We start from the raw sequence: 20,577 nt of genomic DNA, 5'->3' as shown, positions 1-20,577 counted from the left end.
CCCAAAACAGTGGGCAGGCAATGCGCAGCACGTGCCGGGTTTCTGGCCTGGTCAGCAGAGATCCCTGGGATTTCTGGACTTTGCACATCCCACTCGGAGCCCAGGACAAGTTAACAGCGTGCCCAGACTCTGCTCAGACGTGATTTCCAGGAGGACAAAGCAACTTCTGGATGCACAGGAGTGCTGTAAGAGACGTGGTTGCGAGGCTCGAGAGCCCCGAAGCCGGTGCAGGGGCGCAGCGGACGTATTGTCCCGAGCGACTGACCTTGGCGGGGGCTTGCTGACTTCCCGTAACCCGCTGTAGGCTCTGGCCTGGTAAAGACGTGACCTAAACCGGCCACATATGACCCTGTTTATCAGGCCAAACCATGGCAGACATCCATGCTGGCGTGCATCCATACATCCATGATGCATTCAGTGTCGTGACTGTCTTCATGTACTCATCCTTCCCTCTTCCCTTCCCTCCCCTCTTCCTCTCTGAAGCCATGTCAAAAGAAAGTATCAAGAGAAAACCTGCACCTATGGCTTGAGCTGAGCCGTGAGAAGATGTAGCAGTAAAGCACGGAGGGGTGGCTGCTACGAGCAGTCATAAGGAGGCTGAAATGCTTTATCGCGCGCCCCAGGGCTGCTCAGATGATGCTCGGATGCCTACAGACGCTGTGCTCAGTTTTGGCGTGCTGCATTGAGGATGATGGTCTTGTTTCTGCTAGGGTTATTTCAGGGGTCCAAAGTGACGGAAGTGCCAAGCGGTGACGATGAGCCGAAAGGCGCATCCAATTCTTTTTTTTTTTTTCCACCTTTAAACAAATTATAGTTGGGTAACAGCAACAACAATAATAATAAAAAAGACTACAAAGGACTGGTGCTGCTGAAACAAGTTTAAAATCCTGAGTAATTGTTCCTCCGCCTGTCTCTGCTTTAAAGATCCGAGAGCCCTGAAGGGCAGCCACGAGCTCGTTCTCGTGCGGCCGGCTCCGCTTGAAGGAGAGAGGAAGAATAATTAGAATGCGTAATTTGGGGCTGCATGTAAATCAGCAACGTTATTCAAATCAGTCCATTTGCATCCGTGGATTTAAGGCTATACTGTATGGTAATTCAGCAAGGTTTCTTTCCTGCAGTCTGGAGTTCAAATTGGAAAAACAAAGGGGCATCGTGGGAAGGAGAGGAAAGAGAGGATGAGTTAGTAACATGGAGCCAGCTTTTCCCTCTCCATGCAAGACGACAGCGTGGGGGTGGTGGGAAGAAGGTGGTCTTGGAAAAACATGGGATGTGAAACGTGAAGCGCATCCCCACCCCACCGAGCTGGTGCCCTGGTAGTATCCGCTGTAATAGGCTAGTTTTTCCTCTGTTATGTTCTGAATTTCAGGATGACGTTGATGGTTTTTAAGTATTTAGTCCCATGCACTAAGTGCAATGGGGGATCCTGCGGGTTCTGCCTAACTGGGAGCAGGCAGAACGATACGGGCAGGCTGCAGATCCGTCCGTCTCTTTGCCTTGCCCTTGAATAGGACCTTTCAGTTAGGCCAGAAATGGGACTGACTTCTTTCTGTGTGACTCAATATTTCCTGTTTTCTTCAGGGACCCAGAATGAAAAATACTGAAATGCCATGGGAATAGTTACTCTCGCTTGTCCACAGGCAAGCAGGGCAGGCGAAAGCTTTCATGTGGGAGGGTGTTCCCATGAGATTCCTGACCCAGTTTTGTACACACAAGTGGTTTAAATCATCCAAGCACTTAGTTGAACTGAACTTAATCTCCAGACCTCTTGAGATCAGCCCATTTCTATTTACTGCTCTAAATTTTAGATTTTATTGTTACATAAGGATAATACTGCTTTTCACATTGTGAGTCATGTTCTCCTAACCGGACTTAAATGGTACAAATTTATGTGTATAAAATATGCTCTCCCCTGCAATTACACACCAAGTGCTTCATCTGCCCGTGAAATCACTGCAAGGTTCTGAACTTCTCGGCAGGAAGAAGGATGGTCTGAGGCACCTAGCAAAGGGGGTCCGGGGTCTTCAGGCCAGCATGGTGCTAAACAGGCTCCTGTAAGGCTTGGGGTGCCCAGGTGCGGTGCGGCCGCTGCGTGCAAGGGGGTTTGCACACCCCTGCCACGTCCGACACTGGACGGAGGAGTTCTCCCTCCTCGCCCTCCAGATGCTCTTTGCCTGAAAGAGTAAAGAATGAGCCCAAACCCAAGTGCCTGCCCCTCTGAGGGTCTCTTCAAGTGCAGTTGTCCGCTGTGAAGGGGTGCATGACAAATACGTGGACCTCCTGCCAGGCTGCCTGGGTGGTGGGAGAGGTCCAGCGTCACCAGAGCGTCCCAGGAGCATCTTCCCCAGGCTCTGCACGGCCCCGGGTCGGCTCGTGGTGACACCTGACTTCTCGGCTCTGGTTCCTCGTGCTTGGTCAGGGGGGAGCAGCGCCGGAGAGGAGACCCCTGAGCTCCATCCCATCTCGCACGGGGCAGGGGCTAGGCTTGTCTCGAGGCCGGAATAATGAAGCCAAGGAGAACGGGTGCAAGACTTTGGCTTCACAGGGGAATAGAGGCACCTGCGGGGAGGGATTGCTCTGAAGTCGCTGGTGTCGAAGGACAGAAGAAGGTCAGCAGTGGTTCTCCCTCCCTTAGGGAGCAAGCACGTGCCGTCCAGGACGCTTCTTGGGTATCTCCATCCCCAAACGGGACTGAACTGAACTGAAATTGTTTAGAAAGAAATATATACGCAGGGAGCGTCCCGGGGTCGCGAGGAGAAAGCCGTGATTAAATGAAGACAGGAGAAAAGTTACTGCGGACCGCTGGGGCTGGGCAGGGGGACCCAAGCCCTGATGTCGTAATGGATAGGTTAGGTATGAAATTTGGCTAAAGAGAGCTCCGTTTCCATGGCCGTAAGTCCAGCATAAAAATCGCTCGAAAGCAAGGCAGAAAGGCACGCTCGTGTTTCAGACCGGCTACGCACATCCAGAGGGAGCAGGGCGATAGGGCTTTGTGCTGTGAATTTTGATTGCGTGTTTTGGGGGTTGCAATTTAGCAAGTCTCACCATCATTTAAGAAAAGAGAGAGCTCTGCCAAACATAGCACACGCGCGTGTGTACCCACACACAGCCGGGCCTGCTCTGCTTATCTGCCGCTCCCCAGGCGGGAGGAAGCATTGCACAGAAATTTATCTTTTACTGTGGAAGTAACTGCTTGCAAATGCTTCTTTTCACAGGTTTCATTCTGCTGTTTCCCCTCTGCTGAATCCAGGGCTTGAAGGAGGAATCTGGGGCTGGGAGTCAGCGCGGCGAGGTGCATCGCCGCTGCGGGGAGACCTCCCCGTGCAGGGAAAGCCCTCCGCGTCGGAGCCAGCGAAACACCGCGTTTAGGGAGAACATCGCTGGAAGCAGCTTGCGCTCGTGCACCACTCCATCAGCATCGTTCCAGCTCCTCGTCCCGCGAGCGCCAGCGCGAGGAGCGCTGCCAAGCCAGGCAAGTCTGACAATGAAAGGATCCATCATCACTCTCGCACACATTTCCTAACGCTGCTTTTAATGCCTGAACATCTGGGAGAGATACATTTTACGCTCCTAGAGTCGTTTGCTTTGGCTGCGTGAAGACATTTTAGAAATGCGCTGCGCCGAGGATTAGAGCTTGTGTGGGCCAAAGCGCTGTTGAAATTGGAAGTGTTAGGAGGGAATTATTTTAAAAGTGCATGACAAGTAATTAACAGCTTCCTGAAAACTAGAACCAGTTGAAATTTTTACTTAAGTTTTTTTTGCTAAGAAAAATGGCTTTCAGAACAAGTAATTTCTCTTTAATTCAGTTCTTATTTCTACTGAGAATTTGGGAGGTTTTCTTAAAAAACAGATACTGTGATATTTTTGGTTGCCAGAGGGAAGAAAGCTCTTTCTTACTCTGAAGTGTTCTGCTTTTTTGGAGGTGATGGAGAAGACCCACCCCCACCCGAACCAGAAGAAAATGGTGGCAGAAACGGCAGAAAAGCTTGCTACTACTTTTCGCGGGCGGGCGGCGTTTCCCGCGTCCCTGCGGGCGCGTGGCCGTGTCCGAGCGCGCCGCTCCGGCCCGCGTCCCTCCCGTAGCCACCGAGAAATGACTGTGTGGCTGGTTCCATTAAATTCAGTTGCATATGAAACAATTAGATTAGGCTACGCAGCTAATTAACGGCAACCTGAGTGGCGAAAGCTTCGTTAGGGGCGCAGTGTTAGTGCTACGGGCGGTGGAGGTGTCCTCGCCGTCCCCGCCGATATTTATGCAGCTGGGGGGAGGTTTTTTAGACTTCTGTACTGGCGGGGACCCGAGGGACGGCGCTTGCAGACCTGGCCGCAGCGATGCTCATGTGCTGCTTTCTGGTAATTTTCTATTAATTGTTTGCACTCCCTATGTGTCTTCAATCCATTAGTTACACTTCCAGGGATCGCAGCAGCCAGTGAGCTCTCCGGTCTGCCAAGGCTCCTGCAACGTCTTCCCCGCGATCATCCCCAAAGCTAATGTTTATAATGCAGTTGAAGCAATCCATATCAGGCCTTGTCCCCCTGCTCCTCGTTCAGCCAAATGCAGCGAGAGCATCATTGCCGGATTCTCTCGGGGTCGTGCCTGCGGAGCGATGATAAGGGAATCGGATTTTAGTGGCGACATAGAGGTGAAATCCAAAGATCCAGAATATTTAGTTATGTTTACCCACAGTAATCAGCTTCTCAAATAGATGTCACTGGGAAAGCTCTCACTACATTGATTGCACTGTTCCCCATTTTCTGCCCAGGGGCAAACAGCTCTGATTAATATTTCACAACACTTTTTTTTTCCTTGTGCTCGGAGAGCCTTGATAGAGAGACACAGAATATTTTACCATCTCTTGTGTTTGCCTGCTCCAGTAATCATTGGATTCAATCACTCTTGCAATGTTTTTATGAATTAATAACAGGCACTTTGGAGGGCTAGCGGGGAGATGGGAAATGCAATCTGCAGAACCTTAATGAGCACCGTGGGGACCAGATACCATGGTTTCTGAAACCCTCTCTGCGGCTCACTCTAAATCATCGTCTCTGAAATTACCTGCTTCCCGTCCGCTCGAGATGGCTCTCGTTTGCAGGGTAAGTACACCGGCCTTCCCACTGCGCCCTCTCTTTCATCAGCAGGTCTCATTTGGAAGCGGTCCCAATTAATTTTTTTGGCTTTAATAAAAGCTCACCTTTGTCAGCGCTGACAAAATGTTTATCTTCCCTGCCTCGTTAGCGTTTCTCCCGCGTGTGACCGAAACGCTCCTCAGCGCCGGGGCAAGCGGGCCGAATCGGTGCCGCGCGTGCAAATTTGCTGCTTCCTCGAGTGCAGCCGGGAACAACGTGCGCCGGGTGCTTCGCTGCTGCAGCCGGCGGGAAGGGGACCGGGAAGCCTGGGCGCAACCCTCCTCTCCCTCCCTGGCCGCCCGGGAAGAGGGGTAAGTCCTGCTGGGCGTCCACTTGGCGCGGGGCGATGGAGGCAGGGACATGATACCTCCCGTGAATCCATCCCCTGCTCTGCCCCTCTAAATCAAGCCGGTGCCTTCGGCGGCTTGTGCACGGTGACTCCGTGTCCAGCACGTCCAGGAGGCTCCTTCCTCCCCCGGGAGTTGTAGGGGTGCAGAGACCCCAGGCTGCACCTGAGCCGCCCTCGGCGGCTTTAGATGTTCCTCCTGGTCCGCGTTGCTGTGGACGTGGCTGCGACGTTGTCTTGGCGTAGCTAGCTACGATGAGGTGTGCTCACGGGCGTCCCTGCCCTTGCACAACTTTCCCTTAAGAACTATCCCTGGTTTCCCACCGGGCAGCTCTTCCAAGGTGGCGTTTCTTCCCCTCCGCCCGGGCTGGACCTGGTGCACGGGGCGGCGGTGTCTCCAGCCCGGGTCCCCGCAGTGCGGCGGCACGTGCGGGTCGCAGCGGGCCGAGGGGAGGTTGCGCCGTGCTCGCCGGCGGCGGGCAGGACCGTGCGCTCGTGCCGCTGAGATGCCCCCGGCTTCGGCCCCCAGCGGCTTTGCAGAGGGACTTTGGCTCCTGCCGCTGGCCGGGTGCGTCCGCTCGCCCGGGGGCCTCGTGGCTTCCCACGGCGGCATCGGGGCGAGCTCGGGGACCCCGCGCGGCCCCCACCGCTCCGCTCTCACCTTCACCCCCTGCTTTAGCTTTAACCGAAGGAGCGCGGATGCTTTTGTAGTGACTCGAGCGCGCTGGCTGCCGGTTCCTGCCCGATCTTTGAGGAGAGCGTCCAGACAGCCTCAGACCTAGACATGCGATTGCACTTGAAACATCGTCTGAGTGGAAATTTGGCCACCGGCAGCTCGGTTGTGTTTCGGCCTTTAAAGCCAGTTGGAGCTGTTAAAACACATACTATATTCCTCCTGAGGAAACATAGTTGTTGATAGGGCATAATTTTACAGCGCAAGCGTCGGGTCTCCATCCAGCATCGGTGTGTGCGGGTTTGCGGAGCGGAGCGGCCGGGAGCGCGAGTCCCTTCCCGGTGCCCTGGGCGAGGCAAGCGTGGGACGCTGCCGGGCTCTGCAGCGGGGCACCGAGAGCGAGCGCGGCGGGCACCGCTGCTGCACGGCCCCCTCGGCCTCGGGAAACGCCGCGGGCGTTGCACGGAGAGCGGAGCAGCACCCGCCGCGGGCGTTGCACGGACCACCGTCTTTCCGTGCAGGAGATGCACCGGAGCGAGGGGAGCCGCCCGGCTGGGGCAAAACCGTCCCGCTTTGGTGTCCGTGGTGGCTCCCCCTGGGCCTGGGCTAGATCGGGGGGGTCCAGGTGCTTTTCAGGCCTCTGGGAACGTGTCTCTCTCCTTTGCACGGTCAGGGGATGGATCGCCGTGATGCACGGCGCGGGTGGAGGGTGCACGGCGGGTGCAGCAGCTCCGGGCTGCTGCTCCCTGCTCACGCTCGCTCCGCGGCTCAGCACAGCCTTTCTGGCACCGTAATCCAGCACTTTTAATCGAGGGCTAAATAAATGGAAAAAACAAACAAGCAAAGCAGCCCCCCGACGGACTGCAGCTGCCGGCCGTTTCCCTCGCTCACAGGCAGCTCTGCAATCGGCGGTGTCCCCGGAGCGGCGAGCTCGGCTCGGCCTCCCCGGCGCGGGATGGAGCTTGGCAGCGTCCGCGTCCGTCCCGCTGCACGCCGGCAGCCTGGCTGCGAAGCGAGAGCCGTGTTGAGAGGCCAAGAAAACACAGCCTGGGAAATGACAAATGTACCTAGCTGATCTCTTCGCAAGTGCGGTGATTTATTTGCAACCCCCTTGATAGAATATTGCACTTCATTTATTAGCGAATGCAGAAAATCTCCGACTTTGGAAACGTCTCGGTTTTCACTCTGCTGTGTTTACTTTCTATTTTTTTAATTGCTTTTTAGAAGACTGTTCTCAGCCTCCAGCTATTTTTGAGATGTGGCACGGAGATCCCGTCTGGGTGACTAACGAGTAATTTATAGCGCCTTGGCCAGCCCGGCTCCGGGGCTCTGGCTGGCGAGACAGGCGTTCCCGCGCGCCGGCGTGTCGGCACACGTGCAGCGAGCGCTTTGGGGCAGCACCTACGGATCCCTAATCGGCTTAAAGCGGCGTGAACCTGGGCCGTTCTCACGGCGGGGAGGATGAGCAGGTCGGCTAACGCGGTCTGCTTCGAGCCCTGCCGCGCCGGCTGCCCCGCACGGCAGCACGCGCCCGGGTCGCTTGCACGCGTGCGCTGCGATGAAGCTCACATCGAAGGAATTTCCCCCAAATAAGGTCTGACTGTTGACCTTCCCCGCCGAGCAATGAGCCAGGCTTGACGCAGCCGTATCGATTCCCTGTGCTGATTTATCGCTTAGGTAACCGCGGTGCTCCCTGGGTCAGGAAAACGGGAAGGACGCAAGGACGGTGCCGAAAGTGCTCTGCCGGGCTCGGGGCTCCCGGGCCGAGCCGCACCGTTGCTGCAGCCCCGGGGTGCCCGCGGGGGCTTTTGCACAACTCCCTCTGTGCCGACGGCAATGCCGGAGCGTCGCTACCCCCGGCAGAGCTGCCATCCCGAAGGAGCATCCTTGTCTCTTGCCTCACCTCCGAGCTGCCAGCTGATTTTTTTTTCCCCTTCTCGCTCGATGGTGCTGTTGAAAAAGCGCCTGAACAATAGGCTGCATTTATGGAGAGCCGAGGGCCTGCCAGCTGGCGGCAGATCAGCCTTCTCATCTCCTTCCAGGGCTCTTAAAGACAACTGTCCCGAAAACTCGGGCGTGCATGGCTCCGAGAAGTCCCTGCTCTCTTAAATGCCTGGGCACTGGTACAATTAATGTTTAATGCAGCATTCTTGTTTCCCGGTCGCCATTCTCTGTGAAACAATGGGGTGTTTTGCCCATGAAATTACTGCTCTGATTAGGAGGAATATGTCTGTCATTAGACTTTCAAATGCGATCCTTTTGCAGCGCGGCGCTGGCAATCCGGCCCAGATTACTCCGGCGATATTTCTGTTCCTGAAGGAAATAGCAAGTGCAAATAGGGCAATTTTCTGCACTTACTGGGGAAGGATATTTGCATTGATGGATGCTGTTGTGCTGGCGGTAATAGCAGCTGGGGCCAAAGCCCACGGAGGCACCACCAGGCCACTGCAAAAGCTGAGGTTGTGACTCTGTTCTTTCTCTTCTCCTGTATATAAGCATGTAATAGGCCACATCTGAGCAGAGGCCCAAGCCGAGGCCTTCCTTCATCTCCCAGAGCGCGGGCTGGGGCCAGCGCGCTCCCCGTCCCCGGGGAGACCTGGCTGCAGGTGCGCGGGTGAGATTCCTCTGGAGCCGGGCCCGGGACGGGACAGACAGCCGCGGTTTTCTCCTAAAGCTGCGCCAGCGCTTCAGCCTTGACCTTGGAAATCCACGGCCCTGTAATTCAGAGCAGATGTTTCGGGTTTCTCCAACAGCAGAGTCATGTCGAAAATCCCTTCTGAGCGGCCCCGAGAGAGAGAGAACAGGGGAAGGGATCTGAGGTTCTTCTCTCCTGACTGGTGTGTTTGCATAGGGCAGCGCGGGGTGCACGGAGCAGTGTGGGGTGCACGGAGCAGTGCATCTTGCTTGGAGCAGTGCGGGGTGCACGGAGCAGTTCGGGGTGCACGGTGCAGCTTGGGGTGCACGGAGCAGTGCACCTTGCTTGGAGCAGCGTGGGGTGCACGGAGCAGTTCGGGGTGCACGGTGCAGCTTGGGGTGCACGGAGCAGTGCACCTTGCTTGGAGCAGTGCGGGGTGCACGGAGCAGTTCGGGGTGCACAGTGCAGCTTGGGGTGCACGGAGCAGCGCACCTTGCTTGGAGCAGCTTGGGGTGCACGGGCCCAGCTTGGGGTGCACGGAGCAGCGTGGGGTGCACGGGTGCAGCGCGGGGTGCAGAGTCTGACAGAGGTGCCTGGTGCCGCAGCGCGGGGTGCCGGGTGTGACACGGGGTGCACGAGACGCCTGGCAGGCTGCAGCGGGTCTGCTCGGCAGCGTGGGGGGCTGGGACGTGCTGCTCCGGGGTGCTTTGGGGTGCCCGCTCCGGAAAGGCCGGTCCGCCTGGAAGCGAAGGCACCGGGGAGGAGGCTGTTCTGCAGCGCTGCCGTCGCCAGGTCGCTGAGCACGACGAAAGCATCGCGCGATGGTCTCGGGACCGCTGTTCCCTGGTGGAAGCGGTGCCTGCACGAGCGGGGCCGGCCCCGGGACACCCAGCCCTGCCCGCGGTGGCACCCAGCACCCCACGTCCATCCTCGTCTGCGTTCGCGGGAGGGGTTGCACCCCGCTGTGCTTCTCCCCGCTGCGCTCAGCGTTTGCCTTGGCTCCCCTGGGCGCGCAGAGCCTGGCGAGCGTGTCCAGCCCTGGCCGGGTCCCCGACCCGCTGCTCCTGCCGCCAGCGCGAGCCTTGCTTGCCGATAAAACGCCCCTTCCTGAAGCTCGGAGAGCTTTTTCCGGAGCTGAGCGGATATAAATTCCCACCGGAGAGTTCGAGGCTGGCAGTCAGCTCACTCATTCTTCCCCTATCACTGCAAACCTCTGACCTTCGCTCAGCGCTGGTGCGGTGCCCGGCCGAGCAAACCGAAACAAAAGCGGCTGGTGATGCGCTAGCGCTTCCGTACTGCGGCACGCGGCCTCTGCACAACGCGCCGCCCTGAATCGCCGGCTAATTCACATGCCGCCTGATGACCCCCGTGGGAACGACAGCGGGCCCACGAATTTGGTAATAACCCTTATATAGCCCGTAAGTAGAGCTGGGGTTGTGGGGTGCTGCACAAACACCGGTCACCCCCCGCGCCCCGGGCTCTGCCGGAGGATGCGGCGCGGGGTGGCACGCGGGGTCCCCGGAGAAAACCCATCGCAAGGCCGTCCCTAAGCCGGGCGTAAATATTCGGCTGCCTTTGCAAGGCTCCCCTGGCCCGGCGAGGACTGGAAGGGTGTTTTTGCTGCTCCCTCGCCGGGGACGCGACGGAGGCAACTGGTGTGCCACCGGCGACGGAGGAATGCAGCGAAAAGGGGAGGGGGGAGAATTAATAATTATCTAATGCGCACCCCTATCACTGTTCATCAAAATTTGCCCGTACTTCATTCCAGCCTCCTTTCTTCTTCGTGCCTCCAGTAAGTACTTTAACATCCTTTTTAAAAATTAAAGGGGGAGGGTTATGGAAGAGATAAGAGATAATTGCCTAGCTTTGACTCTTCTATTGATGTGAAAATAGGATTGGAATTACTCACTCTAGTTGAAAGGTTAGTTGAAGGTTATTACAGGAAAATTGTTATTCATACATTTTTTCTGTGCTGCTGGATAGCCTAAAAGATTAAATTCACAGAGTGCATAATGACCCATCACCACGGACAATGGTGGGAATAATCTCCAGAGGCTCCAGATAGCAGAACAGAGACTTCTCTGAATAATTCATGGTTCAACAGACATCCCTCACTAACAGATTACATGCGAGTTTTCATTAGAACGGAGATAATTTAAAGTAGCTTTAAAAATAACCGGTATTTTTAACGGAAGCGGAATTACCATAAGCATTTATGCAGTTTGTTTATGCTTTAATAAATCTGCTTTCCTCCTGACCTTCATGCCACGGGAACAAAACGCGGAGGGATAAAGAAAGTCATTGTTTGCAACGATGCGACTTTCCTTCGGATGCCGCGGGCGGAGCGCGGCGCTCGGCCGGGTTCAGCGCACGGTGCGTGCAAGTGCTCTGGGCTGGAGCCCGCGGCCAAAACGCCAGATTTTGGCGAATTGGCCCAATTTTGTTACGTGTCCGCCGGGGAGATGCGCTGGTGCGGCTGGGGGGGTGGTGGGCTGCTCTTCCCCGAGCCCTCGCGGGATGATCTAATGTCTGTTATATCTAATCGCTGTTATATCTTAACAGCTGGTTGTTTGTTAAAAGCACGTATTTGTTAACGTTTAACAGGGGCTCGATACGCATCTGCTGCATTGTTCTGGGCTTTAACAAATATTTCTTAAATAATTAATCGGTATTTAGTAAACATATCATAGTTATCTCCTCCGATCTAATTAACTCCTAATTAGAGTTGTATCCTGTGCTGCGGGCTGCTGGATTAGCACGTTGCCGACAGCAAGGTCGCCGTCGGCATGGGGATGCGAGCGGGATGCCCGCCGGGGCCGGGGCGCGCTGGGGAGCGATGCCCATTCCCGCATTCCCGTGCTCCCACGTTCCCGCGCACGGTGCCCGCGCCAGGCTTAGCGGGAGGGAAACGCTGCAAAACGGCACCGCTCTGCTTTCGAAAATAGCATCTCCCGCTGCAAGGGTCCGTTGCTCTTCCCCCTGTTCCTTCAATTAATTATTTTGTTTTAATTCTACCCGCGGAGATAATCGCCTGTCGTTGCACCAGCATCGCTGCACCTCGGGGTGGATCATCCTGCTCGGGGCAGCCCGTCGCCTCCAGCGGACACGAGGGCCTTCGCCCGCCTCTGCCGGCTGGGCATCGCGCTTAAACAGGGCAAAAAAAAGGATATTCCTTGTAAATGGTGCTTTGCAATACGTCTCCGCTCGTTAGTCACTTCGCAGCTTTGCAGCCTTCGTCACGGCTTTGAGGCCAACTCTGACTGCTCGCAAAATAGAGGCGGTGGGGCAGTGTGGGTGGTGATTATACAGTAAGGCAGGATAAAGCAAATATTTGAAAGATAATTCATTTTTAGCATAACCGGCTGACGTGCAGCGTGCCTTTGGGAGAGCGTCAGCTTGGAAAATATTTACCTTTAAACCACGCTGGCTCCCATCAGGTGAGTTTGTGGGCATCGTATAGAGCAAGTGTTAATGAAAGTAAGGTGTAGCTGCTCGGCAGCAGGCCGTCGAATGCAGCCTCTCGTGTTTGCATCGCCGGCTCAAAACTGAAGTTTTCCAAAGTAAAATTTGGATTTTTTTCTTTTCCCCTGAAATATTTCAAACTTCTGTTGGGAAAAATCTTGAGGAAATATTTGACCTGAATCGAAGCATTTAGCTCAGAGGAACAACTGCACGTTGCAGTCCGGTTTGGTTTGCCGCTGGCTTGTGCCAGCTCGTGTCACCCTGGGCCCTCGCGCGGCAGCTCATCCCGGGGCTCCCAGTCCCAGGGTGGTGCCCGCCAGCCGGGAGCCTCTGGCTGGCTCCCAGTGGGCACGGTGCGAAGCTGCTCTGTGACGGGGAGGTGACACCGCGGAGGGGGCACGGTGCAAAGCCGTGCGACAGGCGAGGTGACACCACAGAGGGGTGCACGGTGCGAAGCTGCTCTGTGACGGGGAGGTGACACCGCGGAGGGGTGCAGGGTGCAAACCCGTGTGACAGGTGAGGTGACACCGCGGAGGGTGCAAGGTGCAAAGCCGTGCATCAGGGGAGGTGACACCACGGAAGGGTGCACGATGCAAAGCTGTGTAATGGGAGGTGACACCGCGGAGGGTGCACGATGCAAAGCTGTGTGACAGGCGAGGTGACACCGCGGAAGGGTGCACGGTGCAAACCCGTGCGACAGGCGAGGTGACACCTCAGAGGGGTGCATGGTGCAAAGCCGTGTGACGGGAGGTGACACCGCGGAGGGTGCACGGTGCAAACCCGTGTGACAGGCGAGGTGACACTGCGGAGGGGGCATGGTGGAAACCCGTGTGACAGGCGAGGTGACACTGCGGAGGGGTGCATGGTGCAAAGCCGTGCATCAGGGGAGGTGACACCACAGAGGGATGCACGGTGCAAAGCTGTGTGACAGGTGAGGTGACACTGCGGAGGGTGCAGGGTGCAAAGCCGTGCATCAGGGGAGGTGACACCTCAGAGGGGTGCACAGTGCAAAGCCGTGCGACAGGCGAGGTGACACCACGGAGGGTGCACGGTGCAAAGCCGTGCAACGGGAGGGGAGGCGAGGCATCCGGGCACGTTAGGGCCCCGTGTTTGCGGCCAAGACTGCTGTCTGCAACCCTAAGGGCGTTGCTCGTCCCCAGGAGTGCAGATTTCGCTATCTGTGAGCGGTTGCATTAATGTGGTAACTAATACACCTGCATAAAGCTCGTGCAATTGCACATTAGGCAGGAACTTGCCTACAAGAACATACATATATATATTATAACGTATTGCCCTGTAGCTGTGGTCCTGGCGGGTTGGTAGCGACGCGTTGCAGACGATGGGCAAGGCGGCTTCCTGGGGGTAAGCAGCACTGCCGGGTTTTTGTCAGATCCTTCCTAACTCTCTTGTTCACCGTTTGCACTAGCTGATCTTATTTCTGCCCTTAGTGGTTTATTCCACTCTATTCTTTGTAAGAGGATATAAAATCCCCAAAGGTCTGGCAGCATATGCTGGAATTTTAATAAGAACAATAGCTGCTGCATCTGGAAACCTCTGTCCCAGGCGAAGCTCTGGCGTTAGCGGGAGCCGATGAAGCATCTGCAAACGAGGGGGCTCCTTCCCGTGGAGGAAAAGCCGCAGGTGCAGAGATGTTATTCTTACCCCACCCCTCTAGGTGTAAGGGCTTGTTGTAAACAACACTCAAGTCTAAAGGATGTGGACGAGGACTTTTATAGGTTTAACATGAAACTCCAACATCTTTTTTCCACTAAAGCATCTGTCAATAAATCATTTTTTAATTATAAGCTTAAATTATCAGCTAAGCATGTCTAAATGATCTCTGGAGTGATTTCTGGTGTAAGATGTTCAGAGCAACATTAAGGAGGTCTAAGAATAAAGTTGCTCTCCTTTTTGAAAGGCTTTCTCTTTTTCCCATCTCCTAGAAAACTAACCGCTCAATTTATGTGTGTCAGGTGGGACGTGAACGAAATGAGGCTATAATAACACCTTAGCCCACCCCTGAATTAGGGAACGTACAAATCCATATCCAAATTTTATGGCTCAATTCCATCTGTAATATATAAGAACAGCACTGGTTTTGATTTAGTGCTGCCTTCCGCCATTAGCTTGCGCACCGTAATTTGTCTTGATATAGTTCAGAAGTGCCCAGCGGCTGCTGGGAAGGTGCCCTATAAATCGGAGGATAATAACGCTCTTCCGTGCGGAGGGCCGGTGTCCTCGGCTCGGGATCGCGGGGGGATCACGCTGCCTTGTCCCCCCAGGTGCAAACCGGGGTCTCCTCCATCCCTGCCCGGAGCTGCTTTGCATCCCCTCCGGCGTGGCGCAGGGCTGCCTTCTCTCCTCTTCCCTTGACGTATTCCTCTGACAACGGATAGAGCTTCTCCGTCACCTTCTGTTTAGAGAAACGGGTTGTTTTCCCCCTGGATTTCACCATCGGGATGCTGTGGTTTCGCTGCGAGAGGACCGTGGCCCGCCCGGTCCGGAGGCGACCCGTGGCCGGAGGTACCGTGCCCGCTGCAGCGTGTGACGCGGCTGCGGCTGCAGAAGCGGTCCCCAAGCTGCTGTGTATTCATCCTCCTTGTCCTCGTGCCCTCCCTTGTCTTCTGCCTGCAGCTAACGCATCCTTCCTTGCTGGGATGCCTCCAACAGCCCGCTCCCAGGGCTGCCGGCATTTTGTATTGGGTGGGATGTTTTCCTCTCCTTCCGACATTTCCCACAAGAATTCCAAAATGCTCCATTTCAGTCCGAGATGTCATGGGCAAAACATTTTTTTAAATTCCAGTAGTTTTCAGGGTGGAAATTAGGCCCTACAAGCTCAAGTTCTAATAACTCACTAGAAATAAGGTGCTGTCTAAAGGTAAAAGGTTAATGGGTCTACACCTCATCCCCGTAAAATCACAGCAATTAAAACCGTCAGCGTAACTGTTCATTAAAATGTGCAAAAGCAGATGCAAATGGTTAAGGAATGGCTAATTTGGCCCATAACTGAGAAGAACCTCCCTGTCCTGCTAATGAATCCAGCCCATTGAGCTCATTTTCTAGGTAAGTAAAAAATAAATCCTGGCCCCCGTCTAGCTGCCAGCTGGGTAGCCACGCACAGTGAGCGCTGCTTGATTTAAGGCAGTGTCCTTGTCACACTCATTTAGAGGAGAAGGACTGGCTGGTTCACAGCTCTTAGCTATAGTGTAAGACTCACATTTAAATGAGAGCATCCTAATTTTAGCTGAAGAAATGCACCTTTTTGCTGCTGACCAGGCTGCACGACGTGATCCGAAGCAGGATCTTTCAGATTCTTCAGGGAATCATCCAAGTCTAGAGAGAAAAGCCAGAAGAAAGGTGCGTGCTAGACATTGCTGTGCTACATTGGCACACGCTTTGGTGGTGGATGGGGCTGGATAAGCGGCATTCAGGACCTCTCTACCTCCAGGGATGCTGAGGTTACTCCAGTGCTCTCAAGGAGCAGAGCAGGGTTGGGACTCAACCCCTGGTTGCACATGACTGGTGCTGCCGGCTTTAGCAGGGAGGCTTGTGCAGAAGCTGCATGGGATATTACAGACCCATTTCCAAGAGCAGTACGCCAAGATCTCCCTGGGAAAAGATCCATGCATGATACTGGGGTGCTCCCTGGAGAAGACACTTGGCCTCAGATGGTAGATCTGCCTCAAGCAGACCTGTGTGTGCGTGGGGAGGAAGCTGGTTTAAGTGCTATCTTTTATTCTGGGCAGCAGAGAGGCCTTGCAGGCAACGAGGGGAATGTGGACAAATCAATGCTGTTCGTTAACTAAAAGGGAAGAGCACCTTCCGGGGGGACAGGCCTGTCGCCTCAAACGGCAGCAGAGCCGGGGACCCTTTGCTCAGCAGATTGCTCCCTGACCACTCAAAATCAATTCAAGAATTATTTTCTTCTTCATAGGAGGAGATTTATAGCATTTCCCATCCCTGTGTTTCCCATGTTCCCCTAATTAATGCGGTTTATCAAGGCTGTATGTCCTAGTGATCTGGGTGAGGAGATGTGAGCTGCGATACATGTGGTCTGTCCCCACCACGGGCTCAGAAACAGGAGCTAAATTTATCTGTACAGCAGAGAACAATCTGCATCGAGGGGTCTTAGCAGGTTGGCATGAAACGGAATTAATTCAGGCCATTCTCCAATACCTTTTCTTTTCCCTGAGAGGTGTCTGACCTGTGAATTGTTGCATGAGACCATGCACAGACTGACATGCTGCTCTTCCTGAGAAAGAACAGAAGATCTCTCAGTGTTTTGAGAGGCCTGGAGATCTTCAGATGAGAGCGTTATTGGTATTCGATGGCAATCCTCCTCAGCTCCTCTTATCCTCCCCGGCTAGTCTCTGATTTCTCACTTTCTTTTCCTCTTCCCCGATTAATCTTATTTTATGGATTCCTTGACAACGTAAGCATCTGAGAATCTCACTCTTCAAACCGTTATTGAACTGCGTGCAAGGAGACTGGGCTTGCTCAGCCTCGGAACCACATTAACCTGATTATGCTATGAAGGTTGAATTAGCAGGAATTTTAGAAGCACACCATTTTACGCAAAGGTGCGTTGGTTCTTTATATCGTAATATAACCAAGTCCCCCCAGTGCCCTAGGAGAAAAGACCGTAACCCCTCCTTTCACCTCCCTTGCAGCAGAGAAGAGCAAAGAGGGCAGTGCCTGCCGGAGCACCGGGGCTCTGCTCCCAGCACCGGGACGACAGGAGCTCTCCCAAGTGCCCCCTCCATCCCTTCCGAGGACGAGGCTGGCCAGGAGGCACCTCAGCCCCTGGTAGAGCAGCCTGAGGGCTACCTTAAACCTCCCACGGTGGTAATAGCACGTCACCGTGACCTTCTGCCTGTGCCGTAGTCCTTGTCCACAGCGGCTTCTGTGTAGCCTTACATGAAGGCCAAGGTTGCAGAACTGGTTTAAGTGAGACTTCAGAAGGGTTGGGACTGGCCTATAAACTCATTACAAAGCATAATTATCCTGAATCATGCTGATTTGTCTCTGTAGCAAGTGATTTGCAGTTCACTTGCTCCCGACAGCTGCTTTCGGTGCTTTTACTCCAGCAGGTAGCATCCCGGAGACGTCCTGGCTGGAGGTCAGGGCTGCTGGAACGGTCTGTGCTCTGCTGCCAGTTCCCTTTTACAGAGCTTTAACTCTGTGCTCAGATCACACGTCGGTCTGAGCGCAGAGCGGTTGCAGCTGTGTCTCTGTGCCTTGTCCAGCCCTGGGAAAGCAAGGCACGTTCACCGCCTCCCACAAGGTGCCATAAACCAGCTCACTTCCCAATAACATTTCCAGAGGAGGGATGTGTGGAGCATCAGCCCCAGGATCTGTCACCCTGGATGGGGCCTTTGGCTGGGAAGAACTCTAAGGATGGAGGATGAGCATCCACCTGAGGTTTATTAGTGCTCCGTTAGGACTCCTCCCTCTCCACCCTCAGTGCTTCCACCTGTGGCACCTCTTTTCTCCTCCCCGCTCCTCTTCTGTTGCCTTCCCTGGGAAGGTGTTGGTGTAAGTTGGGGAAAGCACGTGTGTTGGGGTCCGGGTGGAGGCTATGAGGTTATTCATCTGGCTGTCTGTGCTGGGCCTTCATCCAGCACTCCTGCTCCTCCTTGCTTCTCCGCTCCTGTGCTCTTGGCAGGTGCCACCAGCACGCGGTTGGCTTTGGTGTTTCCTGGGTCTCTCCTGGAGATGTCTGGGTGGCTGCTGTTGAGGGAAACCCGTGCTTTCCTCGAGGGAAGCGCCCGGGGATGGGGTGGCCCTGGGTCACTGCTCTGCCCTGGTAGCTCGCCGTAGCTGGCAGCGGCGTTCGGCTGGGCTCACAGCGGAGGTGAAAGCCGCTGAGGTTCCTCCAGGGCAGGAGAATGTGTCTCCGCGGGGCCTCACCGCGGGAGAGCATCCTGGGCCGGCGCGGCGGTGCTCCGGGCTGGGAACGTGCCTCCGGCCGCGGGACGAGGGCTCCTTCTGCGCCGAGGCACGCGGCGGTGAGCGCTCTCCGGGCTAAGCCTCGATTACTGCTAGCGCAAATGAGAAACTCTGCCCCGAAAGATCAGCTAAATTGGGCGGGTTGCAGCTCCCTCCTTTGCTCTCGCGTTACTGCTGAATTTGGGCAGGCGGCCGCTGAGATCGGCTGCGCGCTGGGGCTTCCGCAGCCGCTGGTGTTGCCAGAGCCCGGAGGGAGACGTGCCACCGAAGCTCCTCTCCCACCTGAAAGGCCGCGTGGCCGAGAACATTTTAGCGAGCTGCAAGCGCTTTGGGTGGCGGTGGCCAGACTCCCACCTCACTAATAACCAGCGCAGACGAGAGCTCAGCAGCAAAAAATAACCCCGCGGCTGCCGTTAGCGGAGGACAGGACCCTCCACCGCGGCGGGCTTGAAGGATGCTCCCCGGGCGAGCAGGGTTACGTAGCCCGGGGCAAATCCCAGCACGAAGAGGACCTGCAAAGCCAAGCAGCAGCGAAGTCCCGTGCCCAGCAAGCTGCACCTCCGGCCCTGCATCCGCATCAAGTGGTCGAGCACGGGGATTCCCAAATTATGGAACCGCAGCGTTTGGTCGGGTTGGGGTGAGCCCCCCTCCAGGTAGTGCAGCATTCCCGGGATCTCTGACATCCGATCTCCCATAAATACCACCATGCAACGGGCCTCCGAGCCCGGCGGGTCGTTACCGACACACACATTCTGCATTTAGCCACCATTTTCCAATTCTTATGACCATTTTCAGCCTCCAACAGGTTGCTTTGCAGATTCCTCTGTCCCTGCAGCGGCCGTCCGTTACATCTGTCGAGGTCTTCTGTTATTTAGATAGTGAGATCTTGCTGTGAGTTTGTTTTCAAAATTGAAAAGATTTAGTAAAATAGGGGTTTCGCTGTTGTTCAAATAAGTGTTTCCCCGCTGGAATGGTGACATTTGCTCTCAGACCAACTGAAGGACTTCCCGTCCTGGGCACGGGGCTCCCTGGCTCCTTCCGGATGCTGCTCGCATACATCGTTCTGAGGTCTGGTGTTTCAAAACGTCCGCTCCTGGTTTTAAGAGTGTGTATTCCCCCAAAAGGGGTGCAGAGCTGTGCCCTGGGCAAGGGCCGGACAAGGTGACCCGGACCGTGACGTCCTCCTGGGACGAATCCCCGTTTCTGTCCCCCGAGGGATGATGCAAAGCCCCTCTGCAAGAACCGGTTACGGGGTTTTGTCCCAAAGGCTGGACCGGTACCAGCACACCCGGCCCGGCGGGACTGAACGTGTCTGCAGAGTCACAAGCCTGTGAGGTCTCTGCTGCCTTTCACACCGGCGGGCTCGTGCTCGCGGGTGAGGTTTCATTACTCAGTCACAGAATAGATTTATGCGGGGTTTTCCCAAGCCGCGTAGGTCGTTAACGCTGTGAAACAAGGACTGTGCAGCCGCCAGCACCCTGGCATCCCCCACCTGTGCCCGGGGGATCAACCAGGCACTAAATCGTCTTTTCTCCTTCCTATTTCAATCCAGGAAGGCTTGGGATGACTTCGAGCCACACCTTTCTCTTTGCCGGTGATCTCCGTAAAAGGAACAGCAATAAGGCAACCGAAATACATAACGCCAGAGGTAATCTGAAACTTCCAGATAAGAATATTTGTGTGTGTTTGCTTTCATCTTGTCTGTCTGAGTGACTATAAACATCCCCAAGCCTTAAGGTAAAAGCGGGTGTGTTGTGCCTTTTCTGCATTCAGCCTTACAAAATACACACACAGTCCTTTAATAATGAAGAAAGCAGATGATATATGAGACACTCGGAGCCTGTTAGCACTTCTGTGCATCACCGCTGAAGATTTTCGGGAAGGAGTTGTATTACCTGGCTAAAAGGAAGACGAGTTTCCCTCCGAGTCCCGTGGTGTGGATGAAGCGCAGGGAGGTGCGAGGGCAGGTGGGACGGGTTCACCGTCGACGTGGTCGTGCCGGCGGCATTGCTGACGGCGGGCGGGCGGAGGAGCCTTATTACTGTTATTTATGATTTCTTTGTGTTGTAGCGCGGCACAGAGGGACCCTGGCCAAGATCGGAGCATCGCCGTGACAGGCGACGAGGACCTGCAGTGCAAATAAATTCCAAATTAAATTAATAAAATGGAGTCACCATGGTTATGAATCTGTGCAAAGCAGCGGGGCTCCGACTGTGCCTTGAGAAGAGCAGAGCCAGGGCCGCGCTCGCATCCTCAGCTGCCCCGTGATTGCGGGTGGACTCGTTTATTTTCGAGCAGGCCGGCACGGGCGAGCTCCCGGGGTCTCGGCAGAGAGCAGGCGTCACGGAGCAGCTCCCCTTCCAGGCAGCCAGGAAGGTTTTCCATGTC

General features: G+C 55.2%; 2 long non-coding RNA genes across 2 annotated transcripts in view; both read left to right on the top strand.

The window, feature by feature from the left end:
- Positions 1–4,004, top strand: part of LOC135329384 (uncharacterized) — a 15,289-nt gene extending 11,285 nt beyond the window's left edge. Inside the window, exon 4 of the long non-coding RNA XR_010390844.1 lies at positions 3,213–4,004. This is a non-coding gene — a long non-coding RNA (uncharacterized LOC135329384). The remainder of the gene's footprint in view (positions 1–3,212) is intronic.
- LOC135329383 (uncharacterized) lies at positions 4,005–20,577 on the top strand. Its single transcript, XR_010390843.1, has 4 exons — positions 4,005–5,091; positions 19,742–19,837; positions 19,963–20,144; positions 20,260–20,577. It is a non-coding gene; the product is annotated as an uncharacterized LOC135329383 (long non-coding RNA).

Source organism: Dromaius novaehollandiae, chromosome 10 (assembly GCF_036370855.1).
Source record: "Dromaius novaehollandiae isolate bDroNov1 chromosome 10, bDroNov1.hap1, whole genome shotgun sequence".
NCBI lineage: Eukaryota > Metazoa > Chordata > Aves > Casuariiformes > Dromaiidae > Dromaius > Dromaius novaehollandiae.
This window is presented reverse-complemented; position numbering and strand designations above follow the sequence as displayed.